This window comes from Rousettus aegyptiacus, unplaced genomic scaffold (assembly GCF_014176215.1).
Source record: "Rousettus aegyptiacus isolate mRouAeg1 unplaced genomic scaffold, mRouAeg1.p scaffold_m13_p_17, whole genome shotgun sequence".
Lineage (NCBI taxonomy): Eukaryota > Metazoa > Chordata > Mammalia > Chiroptera > Pteropodidae > Rousettus > Rousettus aegyptiacus.
In genome coordinates, this window is record NW_023416292.1 from 10,588,942 (window position 1) to 10,603,655 (window position 14,714).

The 14,714-nt window shown below is 35.5% G+C and overlaps 1 long non-coding RNA gene across 3 annotated transcripts in view; it reads left to right on the forward strand.

Moving 5' to 3' along the window:
• Positions 1 to 13,863, forward strand: part of LOC107521650 — a 131,428-nt gene extending 117,565 nt beyond the window's left edge. For all 3 annotated transcript variants that reach the window (XR_001599617.2, XR_001599618.2, XR_001599619.2), the window contains 7 exons: positions 4,417 to 4,519; positions 5,740 to 5,784; positions 6,807 to 7,615; positions 8,583 to 8,744; positions 10,413 to 10,533; positions 12,716 to 12,779; positions 13,670 to 13,863. This is a non-coding gene — a long non-coding RNA (uncharacterized LOC107521650). The remainder of the gene's footprint in view (positions 1 to 4,416; positions 4,520 to 5,739; positions 5,785 to 6,806; positions 7,616 to 8,582; positions 8,745 to 10,412; positions 10,534 to 12,715; positions 12,780 to 13,669) is intronic.
• Positions 13,864 to 14,714: the final 851 nt, after the last annotated feature.

Genomic DNA, 14,714 nt, shown 5'->3' on the forward strand with positions numbered 1-14,714 from the left:
TTACTTAAAACAGTTTGAGTTAGATTTCTGGCAATATCACCCCTCAAATTCTTATTCATATATTCCCTAAGCCTTGGTTTTCTAATCTGTATAATGGTGATGAGATTCACTACAATATAAAGTAAGATTTAAATTAAAATGATGTACGTCGGCTACACAGCACACATTACATCCTCAATAAATGAACTCAGAATTCAACCGCAGACAGGCGCTCAGATTTCTTCCTCACCAGGACCTCTCACTGTGGTCCCCTCCCCCTGGCTCCCAGCTGATAGCTGTTGTTCTTGCCTTCTCCTATCCCCACTTGATTGTGGGGGGCCCGTTCCCTGTTCCCTAGCCAAGTTGGTCAAGGGCAGCCTCATCCTGCTCTTGGCGGGCAGATGTTCTTGAGAAGAAAAGGTCTCGTCTTGCTGTGCACCGCAATTGTGAAAGAGCTCACCTAGAGAAGACAGCAACTCCCACAAGAATTCTCAAGAAGACCACATTTAAGGCACAGATGAGCTGATTTTGGTCCTGGTTCAGGAACATCTGGAGGAACAGCTGTGGACGACAAGAATGTGTTTATCTCTTTTATAAAGAAAAGTAGTGAAAAGGCAGGGAGTGCAGCACGACGAAATAGAGATTGGTTCCCATCGCCCGAACTTGGGATGGAAAATAATTGAATAAAAACACAGCTTGTTTTTAAATCAAATAGCTTAAAGGGTAACAAGTTGAGCGGGTAGAAAGAGAACTAAAGTCTTTAAGCCATTAGTCCTTGTGCCTCCCACCTGCTGCTAATCTTAGTAGTAAGGATCTCAGATCTAGAAATTTCCTCCATGGGCAAAACCTAAACTTCTTCCATATTATTGAAAGGTTAACTCCCTTGGGGTTTTATTTGGGAGATGGTATTATTGATGTCCTGAAAAATTCCCTAAAATTTACTATACTTTCACAAGTCAGTATTTTTTCTTTCTTTCTTTTGGCAAAATTGAAAAGACCGTACTAAGATTTTTTTTTTTTTTTTCACGAATGAATTCAGTAGTTTGGGCTTCAAGCTTGCAAATTTATGATTATAGCTTTGAAAAGAATTTTGTTTTTTTAGAAAGTACCTGCCTCATACTTCCCAAAACTAGGAAAAATAAAACTTAAGCATTTATGATACTTGGAAAAAAAGGAGACTAGTTGAACTTTTATGGTCTAAACTCTAACTCTAATAACCATGTATTTTTTTTTCTTGTAGCCAGGTTACTGAGGGTTTTTTTTTCCCCCCTCAGATGAAGCTTCAAGAAAATGAAGAAGAATTAGAACCCGATAATAAACGATCTGTGGAGGCATGTTAGACTGTTTTTTATGACATTTTCTAATCCTTTGTTGGGAGATTTTATGAAAAATCAATTTTAGAATTCTTGTCAATGGTAGTAGAAAGGAAAAATTCAGATTTATTTTTCAGAGGGAGAAAAGCATTGCAAAACATATGGGTTTAACTTTATAGGAAACAGTTTCTAGACAAACATAGATGAATGATTCAATAGCAGCAGGGCACCCATTTATGTAAATACTGAACTGTGGGACTCAAAAAAACAAATTAAAAGAAAAACATTATTTATCAGCTTGAGTTATTTTCCCCCTCTCGACATTCTAGAAGAATAAACAAATCAACATTAAGGAATGCTTTCAACAAGAACAACAAGCAGAACCTGGTTTAGTGTTGCTCTTGATAAAACTTTTTAGTTATTTAGAGATTTTCTCTTAGCTATTCTTCATTTTGATGCGTGCTGTATGTGAAAATAGTCAAACATCAAAATACTATAATGTCCTAATTGCTTTTCCTTTACAGTACTGCTTGTTGAACTTCTGGTTGACCCAGCATACATGCTGCACCCCCTTATTAGGTGACAGTAGGTACTAAGTATATACCTGATTTAGAGAATGCCTTACCTGTCAACATTTAAAGCACCTTAACTGAAAAGTGTCTTTTGTAGAAAGCCACAATAAAGAAACTTAGCTTGGGATTTTATATTAACTGAATAAGCAGACGTAAGTGGAAATTCAAGATGCTTTTTTGAGTAATCTTGGTCTGAAACATTTTCACCTAAAATAGTCAGGAAATGGACAGAATAATTTTTGTTCTTCGATTTGTCACTGTAACTTTCTTCACTTAATGCTTAGTGTAGCCAAAAATCGGTGCAAATGTAGCTGTTCTGAGAATCACAGGACAGACTCCAGGCAACTGTTAGATAAATGTTCAGCCACTCACATCTGACCAAGCAGAGGACAGGGCCATTGGCTTCATCCCTTTGTGGACAGTCCTTTTCAGACTCTTCTTCTTTAGTTATTTTGCTTACATATAAAGAAGTTCATTGCAGGGTTGTGATGGGGGCAACTTTTACATATAGAACCAAAACTGTCTACATATTCCTAAATAGCATTATTGACTGTGAGGCTAATGCATTTAGATTATTGGGTGGCCGAAGTTAATTTGAATTTATATTTGAATGTCCCTCTATACATATCCATTAAGGCTAAAGGTTTTATTTACATGTAATTGTTATTTTTATTCTTGTAAATAGTTTTAAGTACATCTAAAAATTTCAGTGAATTGTAATTATAATTTCTCAAAAACATTTAATGTGCATTGATAAGTATCTAACCCATGTTGAAAACTTTCTCAATAAAATTTACATAAAAATAATTTCTCAGTAAAACTATCACTTTCAGTGTCTAGATTAGAGATCTGATAGATCAAATTTTTAGATTAAAGGCTTATATAACTTAAAATTTCTCAAAAACAGATAATTGTGTATGTGTGTGTATGTGTACACTCAACTTTAGAAAAAATAAGTATTGGCTTAGTTCTGTACTACTTTTATGATTATTTTTATATTAAACCTTTACAACATTTAATAAGCAATCATTTATCTGCTATTAGGAATCCTAATAATAGATGTTTTAAGCTATTTGAAAGTTCATTACAAATGGGGTTTTTTAAACTGTTAGAGTAACCTTTGACAAGTGAGATTAGTTATCTATTTTTTACTCGTATGACAAAAATAATTAGCAACTTTCCACAAGTAGCTAGTTTTAAAAAAGTATTTTAGTAGATATGATTATGTGTACAGTTTACAATATTATGCAAACATTATAACAGCGAAAACAAATTTTAAATCACTTTATTTACCTGAAATCTTTTTCTTCAATAAATCAAGCTATTTGCATATTATCTGAACTTTCTTCTAATCCTTATTTGTATGTTTACAGCATTTTCAATAATATAACGTATGTTTGTAACGTATCTGATAGCCGTAAGTCATAGTTAAAATACTCTTATCGTTGCCTATACCACTGGCTGTCGTGTTTCAGCTTTGGGCGCTTTAATCTGTGTGTTTTGGACATCTGCATTTCTAAGCATGGAAAAAATACATGTGGGCCTTGGAGTATATTATACAATTGAAAAATATTGAAACTACCCATTCTTTTGTGTTACTTAAACACTGTGTTTTCTGATTATAAGGATAAAATGTAGTATGGTAAACAGAAAGTCAGATGACGGCAAGAACTGTAATTTCTGTTCTTGCGAGTGTCTGATAGGAATGAGTCTAACCCAGACGTGAAATTATGCTGACGTATTGTCGTCCTGGCTGCCCTGATACATGCTGAGGGATTTCATCATGTCAGTCGTCTGCCTTTTGACTTTTTGTTCCATAGGGAATCAAAAAAAGAAGAGAACACTCAACAGATATATGCTCCACTCCTAACTTTAGTATCTATGGAGCCCAAACATATGCAATTATTAGTTCTTTCTTCATCTCACCTAATAACTTTTTTTTTTCAAATGTAGTAAATACTGTATAAACACTTCCCGTTTTTACCTTAAATTCTCCTAATGAGCCTATAGTGTAAGCCTCATTTTGCAGGTGAAGAAACTGAGATCCCCAAAGGTTGAGAACTTATGCAAAGTCACCTCTTTAATGGAGCAATGCCATAGAGCCAGGATTTGAGTCCAGGAAGATTCTATAGCAGGTACATGTAGCCACTAAAATAAATGTCCTCAACCTAAGAATGAAAAATTTGAGAACCTCACAATTGTTGCTCTCATTGTCCAGGGATTTCAATGTCAATATCAAGACCATTAGTCTGGTGAGAGCATTTCTGAGCCTGTTTTAAAGGTTTCTCATTTCTCTTAACATTACGGTTTTGTGGATTTTAAAAACAATATACTGTGGAACCGTCATGCATATAGAATCATGATGTGGTCCTTCAGCATCTGCTCAGGGGACTGGGTTCTTCTTTCTTGGGGCGCTTTGGATATATTTTTGGGAAAATAGATCCAAATATGGTTCACTGTCCTCTATGTAGATGATTTAAAGATTTATGAGACAGAAAAGAAGACAGTTCAAATGCTGCTTTCTTAATGTTACTGTCCAACCACTATTTCAGCGTATTTAGACTTTGCTACAAATGATGGAGCTGGCTCAATACAGCGAAGTTCCCAGAACCTATGTTATATGACATATCTACTGCCAGGAGTCTGGAGTGGCAGGTAAGGACGTGTAGATCATACCCTCCAAGGAGAATTGATAATGGTCAAATCATTATATGCAGCTTCTCTAGAGTCTAGAACCATTTAAGGAAACATTTTAGCTCAGCCTCTTGTGGAGTCAGTGAAGAAGAAAACAATTCATCTTTAACACTGAGAATGCTGGAGTATGACTATAACTATTCCTATGGAGAGACATACCACAAAAGAGTTTACTCTCCATGGATAAAATCCTCTTTAAGGACTAGAATTGGCATGGTGTATTAGCATTGCCTGGGCAATTTGTACTTCAAATTTTGTTATCTATATTGTATTCCTTCTTTGCGATATTAATCTGGTAAGTTTGTCTTTGGTGGCTGTAAGATAAGTGTCCTCCAATTCTGTTAAGGCTTTTGAACTCTCTGTAGACACCGTAATCAACTGGAAAAGCTGTCAAAATTATGAGTCATCTGTCCTTCTCAAGTGGAAGTATTTCAAATAATTATTGAAAGCATGTTCAAGATATGTTTGCTAGATAGAAATGGAATACAGGTAGCTAGAAATAAGAATACCAATTTCTTAAAAATATCTTCACGATAGTCTGCATCTGCGTATTGTTCATTTCTACTCTGATCAATCAGTCTACTTGGTTCTGTTTATATAATTTTAAAATGTGTCTAACTAAAGTTAACGCCAGAACTGTCTGCCCCTTTGTGTCTCTAGCAACAGAGAATGGCATGCTTTAGCATTTTAAGTTATTTAATTGCTAACTAATGAGAAATGTTTAGAAGTAATATAGATTTTATAGTACAATTTATAGTTCAAATTACACTGCACATAATTATGGTACACATTTTTCAATAACTTCTAAAGAATGTGAACACCCTGGGTAAAAAAAAAATAAGATAAAGGTACTAAATTAACCTCTTGTGGAGAAACTTCATTAGGAAAAAATCTAAGAATTTATTATATGATTCATTAAAGATTTATTCAGTGTTTACTATGAATTGTCAATTTGATTTACTCTCTAGAGGGACATGACACTAACTTACGTGATAGAGGATTAGGAGCTAGTAAAAATTAAGATTATAAGAAATTTTGTATTTGCTCTTAAATAGCTTATCATTTTAGATAGATGATTGAAATATCAGCTGTTTTATAAAAGAGCTGATATCACCAACTATGATTGTGGCACGTGTTTCGTAATCATCTTGCATTTAACTTGTCATCAATCTCTTCTCTAGTGTTTTTAATGACTGGTGGCAGGGGTGTGTGAAACTACATAGAAGGTAAGATAATATGTTCTTTCACTAATATGTTCAGCTTTAGATGTCTTTCTTTCTTTCTTCTTGCGGGCGGGAGGGGGGGGGGGAGGGAGGGTGGGAGGGGGCTGGAGGGGGAGGGAGAGGGAGAGAGGGAGAGAGGGAAGAGAGGAGAGAAGGGAAAAGGAAGGAAGGACGGAAGGAAGGAAGAAGGAGGAAGGACAGGAAGGAAGTCCTGCAAGGAGAAGAAGGAGAAGAAGAAGAAGCCTAATAGCCTCATGCATCAATATACCTCCTCCTCCTTCTCTTCTTCATTCTCTCTCTCTCTCTCTCTCTCTCTCTCTCTCTCTCTCTCTCCCCTTCTCTTCCTCTCTTTCCTACTCTCTCTGGTTCTTATTTTTCCCTCTATCACTGTAATTGAGTAATCCATATTTTGTTATATGAAAAGGTATATAGTTATGTCTATATGGCTTCGAGGCAGACATGTTCACTGTTGACATTTCATTTCTCTTTATGTTCCTTCTAATTTCGACCTAAAACTTTGGCTTAGATATAGGAAACTTTCTTTCATCTATTAAAAAAATAATAATTTTTTCTTCCCTCCATGTCTATATTTGAAAATTAAAATAAATATATTGTGTACTGTAGGCAAAAATGAATTAACAGAATGACTATGGGCAAATTGTTGAACCACTCTTGGCCTGAGTTTTGTTTGTTTGTTTAGTTGAAGCAGTTGTGTCAGGTGACTGGTGCCCTTTCCCCTGCACTCACAGTTCCACTCAGATTCTTTTCTTTCTGGGGATAAATCAAGTTCTTTCCTGCCTCGGAGCCTTTGCACTTTTTCTTCCTTCTGCCTGGATAATTTTCCTTCCATCATTTCTAAGACTGACTCCTTCTCATCCTCCCTGCCACACTTTGTCACCTGGAGCATCCTATCTAATATAGTTCCATTCCCTATTAGTATTTATAGCAGCATTCATTATTCTTTTTTATTGCACTCATTACGACATAATTATTTTAATTATTTTATTTTATTATTTTTTTTGTAGACAATCTTCCTGATGCTGATACTATTCTATGCCACCTAATATCCATTACTACTTCTTTCTTATTAAGAAACTTGATATTCATCAGAGTACCATCATGTCCAGGTAAATAAAAATGCTCACTTCCCTACGCTGTGTTGTGTACCATGTCTGCTCAATGAGTTATTAGCTGATGGTTTTTGGGGAGACGCTTGCTTACCTGATGCAGACATCCTCCTACTTCTAGAACTCCTCTATATTTCCTACACAGAATGTAGATATTATGCCTGGAGACTCAGCAGCAATTTTGTAATCATGAGTATGAAAGCCACTGACTGAAGCTGAGGGAAGAGAACGAGGAAAGAGTCTGGGCGCTCGACAACAGCTGCTCTACAGGTTTCAGCGGTACCACGCCTGGACAAACTCACTTTGAATCATTTACTAACCTTAAACCCCATATGCTTAAGCCATTAATTTCTAGTTTTCTGTTATTTGACTGTTTAGCGTATTCCTCACAGGTTGGTTCCTTCTCGAATGCAACTGGACAAGGACAACAAACAGGTCTGTCTTGTAACCCCAGCATCTTGTAAAGTGCCAGACATAGAGTAAGCTCTCATTTACTATTTGTTAATTTAAATCTAGATGTTGAGGCACAAAAGCATCTACACATCTATAAAAAAGCCAAGCACACTGCGGGGAAGAATATTTTCAGCACACCTGACAGAAATAATGTTAATGCCTTTAAAATATGAAGATGTGTATAAATTGATGGGAAAACCATTATGACTCCAACAGATAAATGGGAAAAATATACAAAACACCATTCACTTGAGGTAAGAAAATTAATAAACCATCTGTTGTCTCCATCATAAGAGTTGTGTGATCAATTAGGAGGTAACTATTCTCTAATTACATTCAAGCAAATATTTTGGCATTTGCCTAGGTAGACACTACAAGCAGGAAATCTGGATAATTCGGAAGTCGGTCCTGATTTCAAACCATGCTAAATCGAAAATCACTTTCATTGCATCAGAAAATGTTTCCTACAGTGTTGATTGGCTTTGATGTAAACATACCTATGAAGTTGGAAAATATAGAAAGGGATAGGAGAAAGGAAAGTGGCTAAGTGGAATGACTGAATTGCTAATTCTGTGATGTATGATTGAAACAAATAATTATCCAAATGACTCTCTGTAGGATTCAATTTCGAAAGTAATCAGCTCAACTATTTCCTTCCTCTAAATAGTCTTTTCCTGTTTTGCATGAGATCTGGTTGAGCTGAGACTGAGGTTTTATATTTTGTTGTGTTGTATTGTATTGTGCTGAATTGTGTTCTTTGTATTGTATTGTATAGTATTGTGTTTCATCACTTGAACTCCTGTTCTGCCTACACAGTCAGATTAAATGGCCTTGATAGAACTGATAAATCCTGTCTGTGGAACAGTTGAATAAAAATAGCTGTCATTTATTAAATATCTATTAGGTACCCATCTTCTATTGTGGATCATCTCAGTTAATGCTCACAATAGTTTTGGAAGCTAAGTATTATTTCGCGTTATTATTTCACATTTCATAGGTAAAGAGTCAAAGGTGTAAAGAGTTAAGCTATGACTTGTGAAGAGGGATGCTGGCCTCTTTGGTTCAAAAGACCATGCTGTTTGCATCACACGAGAAACTTTAAAAAGAAAAATTTTTTTTTTCTTTCTTTTGAGACTTAGCTTGCCTGTGCAGATGTGATTTTCGCTTCTTATTAAAGACAAGGGTAAAGGAGAGTTATTAACACATGTATGGCATTCGCAGATCTTAGAATCTCCGATTTAGGAAAGAATTGTAATGATGCCGCTCAATATTCCACCTACCTCTGGTAAAAGGAAGATTAGAAGATTGGAAAATGTGACATGACTTTGATGTGTTAAATGCTAAATAGTGCTGCACAGGATAAAAATTCTTTGGAAGAAGACCGTGAGTATAACTACTTTTGCAGGTGTTTTAGAGCAAAAATCTGTTCACTTAGTGGTTCCACATTTTTGGGAAGGACGTTACTAGGAAAAATTTTAGTGTTTTTTTTTCCAAGGAAGGAACATGAAAATGCCAGAAATTTAGAGGTTATTATTTTGATCAAGCATTTATGTTACTCATTAGGATGGCAAGATCAATTTATACTTTTATAGAATTCATTTGTCAAAAGCTTGGAAATATGGCACGTTGATAATTACAGCAAAAGCAATTACATTTGGTTTCTTGATTAAGAAGAAAGAAAATGAGTATTACCCATTAATTAACAAAATTATGAAGAATCTCAATTCAAATATGCACTTATTTTCTTGATGAATACAAGGTGTTTTGATATTTGTAAAATCCCATTAAAATTTCGGTAAGGAAGTGCAAACTTTCTCAGTGTCAAGGGAAGATATATTGAAGCATTGCCGGTAACTCGTGCAATGAAACGCATAGGTAAAAAACTGAGGTTTCCAAGAAAGAAAGTGTTGATCTATCAGGAAACGTGAAACTACCGGGGAGCAGGGATCCACATTAGAAATCTTTAACATAGTTTTGGCATATAGCTTTGTATTTGGCTATCATCCAAATTAAAAATCTGTGTTTAACTAGTTGACGACTAAGGTCAAGGTCTGAGTCATCCGACAGCTCTATCCAGACCTTTTGTGAGGTCTCGCTAGCCTTTGAGAGTTCCCTTAGCATCTGAGTTGACACAGAGAAGAATTAAACGTCCTGAGACTGTGTGGGGGAGAGAGTCTGCTCCAAAATAAGGCTCATTTCTTTTAAAATCAGATTACTTTCCATTAAGCATGAGCATTCTTTTAGAAACTTTTTGTGTGGGCTGTAGTTCATTTTCATTACTGTGTTTCCCGCCCCTCCCATACCCCTCCCTCCCCCCCGCCCCCAACCTCCCCTGCTCCCCCACCACTTGGGACAATTTATTAGAAAATCCACCAAATTTATTTGAAGTAACCAATTAATCCTTTGAGATGCAACAATGGATATGCAAATCGTATCACATTAAGAGTCTCAGGAGGAATGAATTAAATCAAAAATATGCAGCCTTTCGGAAATTAAAAACTATATTGTTTTACTGTCACGGATTATCAAAATCCGTGTGATTTTTCTTCTGTGGTTCATTTTATTATCTCCTTGCCTAGAAATACCAAAACAAATGACCATGCCTGTCTTAAATGCATTACATCAAGACACTAATAGAAGGATATTAAACATGATAGTTAAATTGATGAAAGACCTGATGCGGCAAATAACAATTTACATAAAAATATGAATTCAGAACAGAATAATCACATCAAAAAGTAAATAATTATCATTGCCGTTTCCTTCTTAGAAATGCTCACAGGGAAATAAAAGACTAAGAGATCATCTTGAAAACATTACCAAACAGGCAACATCTTTCCTCACGCATGCGTATTCTGTGGTACAATTAGGTTTTGAAAGGTTTTTCTTGATGACTGGATAATGTTAGGGAGATGTGAATATTGTCAACAAAATACCCTTAAAATAGTACTCTACACCCTGCTTTTGCTTTCTGTATGTATCTTATTCTTCTCAGGGCTTAGCATGTCACAGCAGCTCTGTGAAATAGAAACTGTTGTTACTATCTTTCAGGAGAGGCACCAGAGAACCAAGGGATGGACCCGAGGCTGCCCAGAGAGCGGGCCTAGGATCTGAGTCCAAAGATTTAATGCTGGACGCCACGTTTTTCATCACTGTGCCATCTCTGAGAAAGGTGACAGAAAATATCATTGGCGTTTTTCTGAGGTTAAATGCTAAGTTGTTAGAAAATTAGAGAGATAATTATTGGTGTTTAGAAACTGTCGTCATGTTTGCTTTTTGCCTTTATTATTCAAAATATGCAATGAGAATGAATGCCCTGGCACCTTGCGTTCCCACTGATCTCAGGAAGCTTTAAACGTACCAGCTTACTATTTTACCTTAAATTTTCTCAATATGAGATTGGAAGAAGCCGCATTTGTCCTTATAGTGGAAATGAACAATATTGAGGTGGCTATGTAGATATTGGTAGAGGATATTTGTAAGAAAATTGAATTAATTATCAAAATTATTTTAGGAAACGATTATTTTCTACAGAGCTGCCCAGTACTAGATTCATTCTTTCTCTCTGTATACCTACCATTTTTATTCATTGTTATCATCATCATCCCTGTCTTTTTCTCAAAAGATTTGAGACTTTTCAGACTCTACACTTCAGGCGAAGGCAATTTTGACCTAAAGTATTAATTAATACAACTAACAAATGATTATTGAGAATGCATTCCATGCAAAACACTGCATTAGATGCTTTCTAATAATAATTTTAAAATTCTCTAACTTTCAAGAGCCTACGGTTTCACAATTATACTATATACAATTATATATACGTATATATAATTATAAATCATATACACAATTATAATCATATACACATACAATTATACATGTGTATGCGTATATACACAATTATCATATATGCAACTACAATCCAAGGACTTCTGTGATAAGTCTTCTTAAAAGTACAAAATTATATAGACATTCATAGGTCGTTTCCACGTGGGAACTGGGGTTATGTAGGAGGGGAATCTGAGGGTGAGCGTGAAGAAAGGGGTTTTCGAATTGAGTTTTGCGAGGAGAATAAATTGTGTGTGCTCATGTTAATCTATGTTATGTAACAGCTTTGCCAAATTTTTCTTTTAAAAATGGAATAGTTTTCTGTGAAAAATAATGTGCTAGACAGTCAGTACAGCATGGCTTAGACTGCAGCTTTGCCCCTTAGTCACTATGTGATCTTGGCCAAGTGACCATGCTTCTCTTTCCTCACCTGTAAAATAGGGATGATGGCACTACTGGCCTCATAGGATTATTCTGAAGATTAAGTGAATTAACATGGGCAAAACAATCACAACCATACTTGGCACTAGGTAGATGTTAGCTATTAAGATTGTTATTTGACCGAGAATGGTAAATGCTAATCAGTGATATGCATTAGGATATACAGTTATTAAGACAAGAAACATTTTGTATGCTTCAGAAATAGGAGGGAGGGCAAAAACCATGACACGTCATAAAGATATGACAAAGGCACACATACAGAAAAACACAGGGCTTGTTTTAATGCAATGTTTCCATTGCGTTTTGTTTGGAGGAAAGCATGTTTTTAGTTTGGACTTTAAATAAACGTTGTATCTTGTTTATCATAAGATATATTTACAGCTCAGATAAAGGAGATAAAGGTTTTGAGGACTAAATGTTGAATTCTCCACTTTGCCTTAGTCTTACATTCCTGATAAGACTATAAGAGCAAACATATTGTTCCCAATATCGCCTGCTCAAAGTGGATAAAGTACTAGAGATAAAACAGAGTAGAAACCATTGAAAATTAATTGGTCCTTCAAGAGGATTAAAAGTAATCATTTCCCTCTGCCCCTCCCGTTCATGTAGCAAAGTGGTATTTTATCCTTGGTCCTTCCAGAGAATAAAACTCATATCGACACTATATAATATAACTGATTTCTGTAGGAAACTTCTCTTTAGCAGTTATCTATAACTGTGATCACTTAGCCCATCCAATCCTGTTAACCCAGTGAAGAGAAAGTCCCTCATTTCCAGTCTCGTATTCCCAAAGCTGGTTGATTTATTTTTGTAGGGCTGCTCATATTTTTATAGTAAAAAGCCGCATGAAAGTCTTGTCTAAATGCATTCAGGTGCATGCTAATTGATTTTCCTCCTTCTGTTGAAATTTGCACAACAAGGGAAACAGCTGGAGACAGTTTATTAACTAGTCAGAAATCTGGGTTTGGGAGATACTTGGAAAAGAACCGAAGGGGAAACTAGCATGATATGAAAGAAGACTGTTCTTCCTGACAATGAGATATGATGTTTACCCATTCACCCATTGACTTCCTCCTCTACAGAGCTTCAGAAATAGACCAGAAATAAAATTAAATGTATTCCGCACGATGCTCCAGAATGGTAAAGGTATGTTTCTTTTGGTATTTGATATTTGATGGCTGATTCTGCTATAGTATATATTTCAGAACCCTCTGTTTCAAACAATAGTCACTCAGCTCAAAATAGTTTAAGCAGAAAAGGGAATTGATTGACTCATTTAACTGGGCATTTCACAGATGGTTCTGACTTCGGGCAGGGCAGGAACTCAAGTCATGTTTTGGGTCTGTCTTGCTGCATGTCATAATCCCTCTGCTTATGAGGTCTGGGTACACTTTCTGTCTGGCTTTTCCTATGTAACATGAAAGATGGCCCTCACATTTCCAAGCTCAGATCCTTAAGGTTTAAGATCTAAAAAAAGGCAACCTCCCTCCCTAAAATACATATATCGATTCTGACAGAAGACCCTGATTGGGCTTGCTAATGTCAAGGGTCCTCTTGTATATGATAAAAATCTTCTAAAACGTTAACATATCTACATATCATACATAGTAGTTGATGAATTTGCTAAAATGCGTGTTCTAATGAACCCACTTTTACATTCGTTATATGGATAATTTAACTCCCAGGGCCAGGAATTAATAAAATGTGATTTATACCAAGAAAGGAGAAAAGTAATAATGAAATAAATGGAAATCAAGAAATGAAGGAAGCTGTTACTTAAAGAAAAGATGCACAAAAATTAGGTAATCAATATACCTGGGTAATAAATTTAAACTCAGATAAAACAGCAATGATGTTCTTCCTATTTAGAATGAACCAAGAGGAAAACTGGGCATCTCGGCTTCATTACTTAGTTTTATTCAAATGATAATTATAATAATTTACATTACAAGAGTGTACACAATGCTAACATTCTATTTTCATAACAATTCTGAGAGGGAACTTATTTGTAATTCTCTACTATCAAATGCATCTAGGTCCCCTCGCTCTGAGCAAAGATTGTTAACTCGCCAGGCTTTTATCTCTGAGGACCAGCACTATGGGAGACTCAGATCCTCAGCTTACTCCTGTCTAGTGAGAGAAGCCAGGTAACTGTGGCTGGTTTAAAACTGTGCTAAAATGCCTCTTTGATTCCCCAGGTCTGGCTCAGCTTTATCTTTTGATCTTTTTTACTGGCTTTTGATTGCAGAGACTAGATATCTTGGTTATGGCAATGGCCGTAAATCTGGGCCAGTGTCCTTGGCTATTGGTTTTACTGGATTAAGTTTCTGTCCCATGAGTCTATATCTGACAGTATCTGGAAAATAACTACTTGAGTCAGCTTTGTCTCAGTTGCTTTTTCTGATTTCTTTTATTATTTTTTTAATGTTAGTCCTGAGACTGGTCGACCACACTTGTTTTGATTCCAGATTCAATACGTCCTTGATTCATAATAATATTAATGATAATAATTATGATGAAAAGTAAGGTTTATTGAGTATTCTAGGAAGTATTATACGTACTGTATATACATAAGCATAGTTAATTTTCCTAATAAACTTAAATCTGCACTACGATTCTCCTCATTTTATAGATGGGAGCATCTATATATATATCAAGTCACAAAGAAAATAATTAATTTGTCCAAGTTTACAGTGGTAGAAAGTAATAGAACCAGGACTTGGAGTCAGGTAGCTGGTTCTAGAACTCTCTAATATCGAGAACAATATGCTAGATAATATTTTAATATTAATGACAATAATGCTAATTGTTTATTATGTATCATACCACATTTCCATAATAATAATGAAGATTATAAACATAATATAGAATTTCCTGGTTTACGAAATAATTACTTTATTTCCAGAATAGCAGCTCTCACTTGGAATATGGTTAAAATTTGGGGGTTGGCATGGTGGGTAGCAGAATCAAAAGACAAGTGTAGACTCGAGACCAGCTGATTAACAGGGTAATTATTTAGAGGAGATGTTAAGTGCCCCAAGGGGGAAGATTAGAGAAGGAGGTATAAGCTTTGTCTCTAAA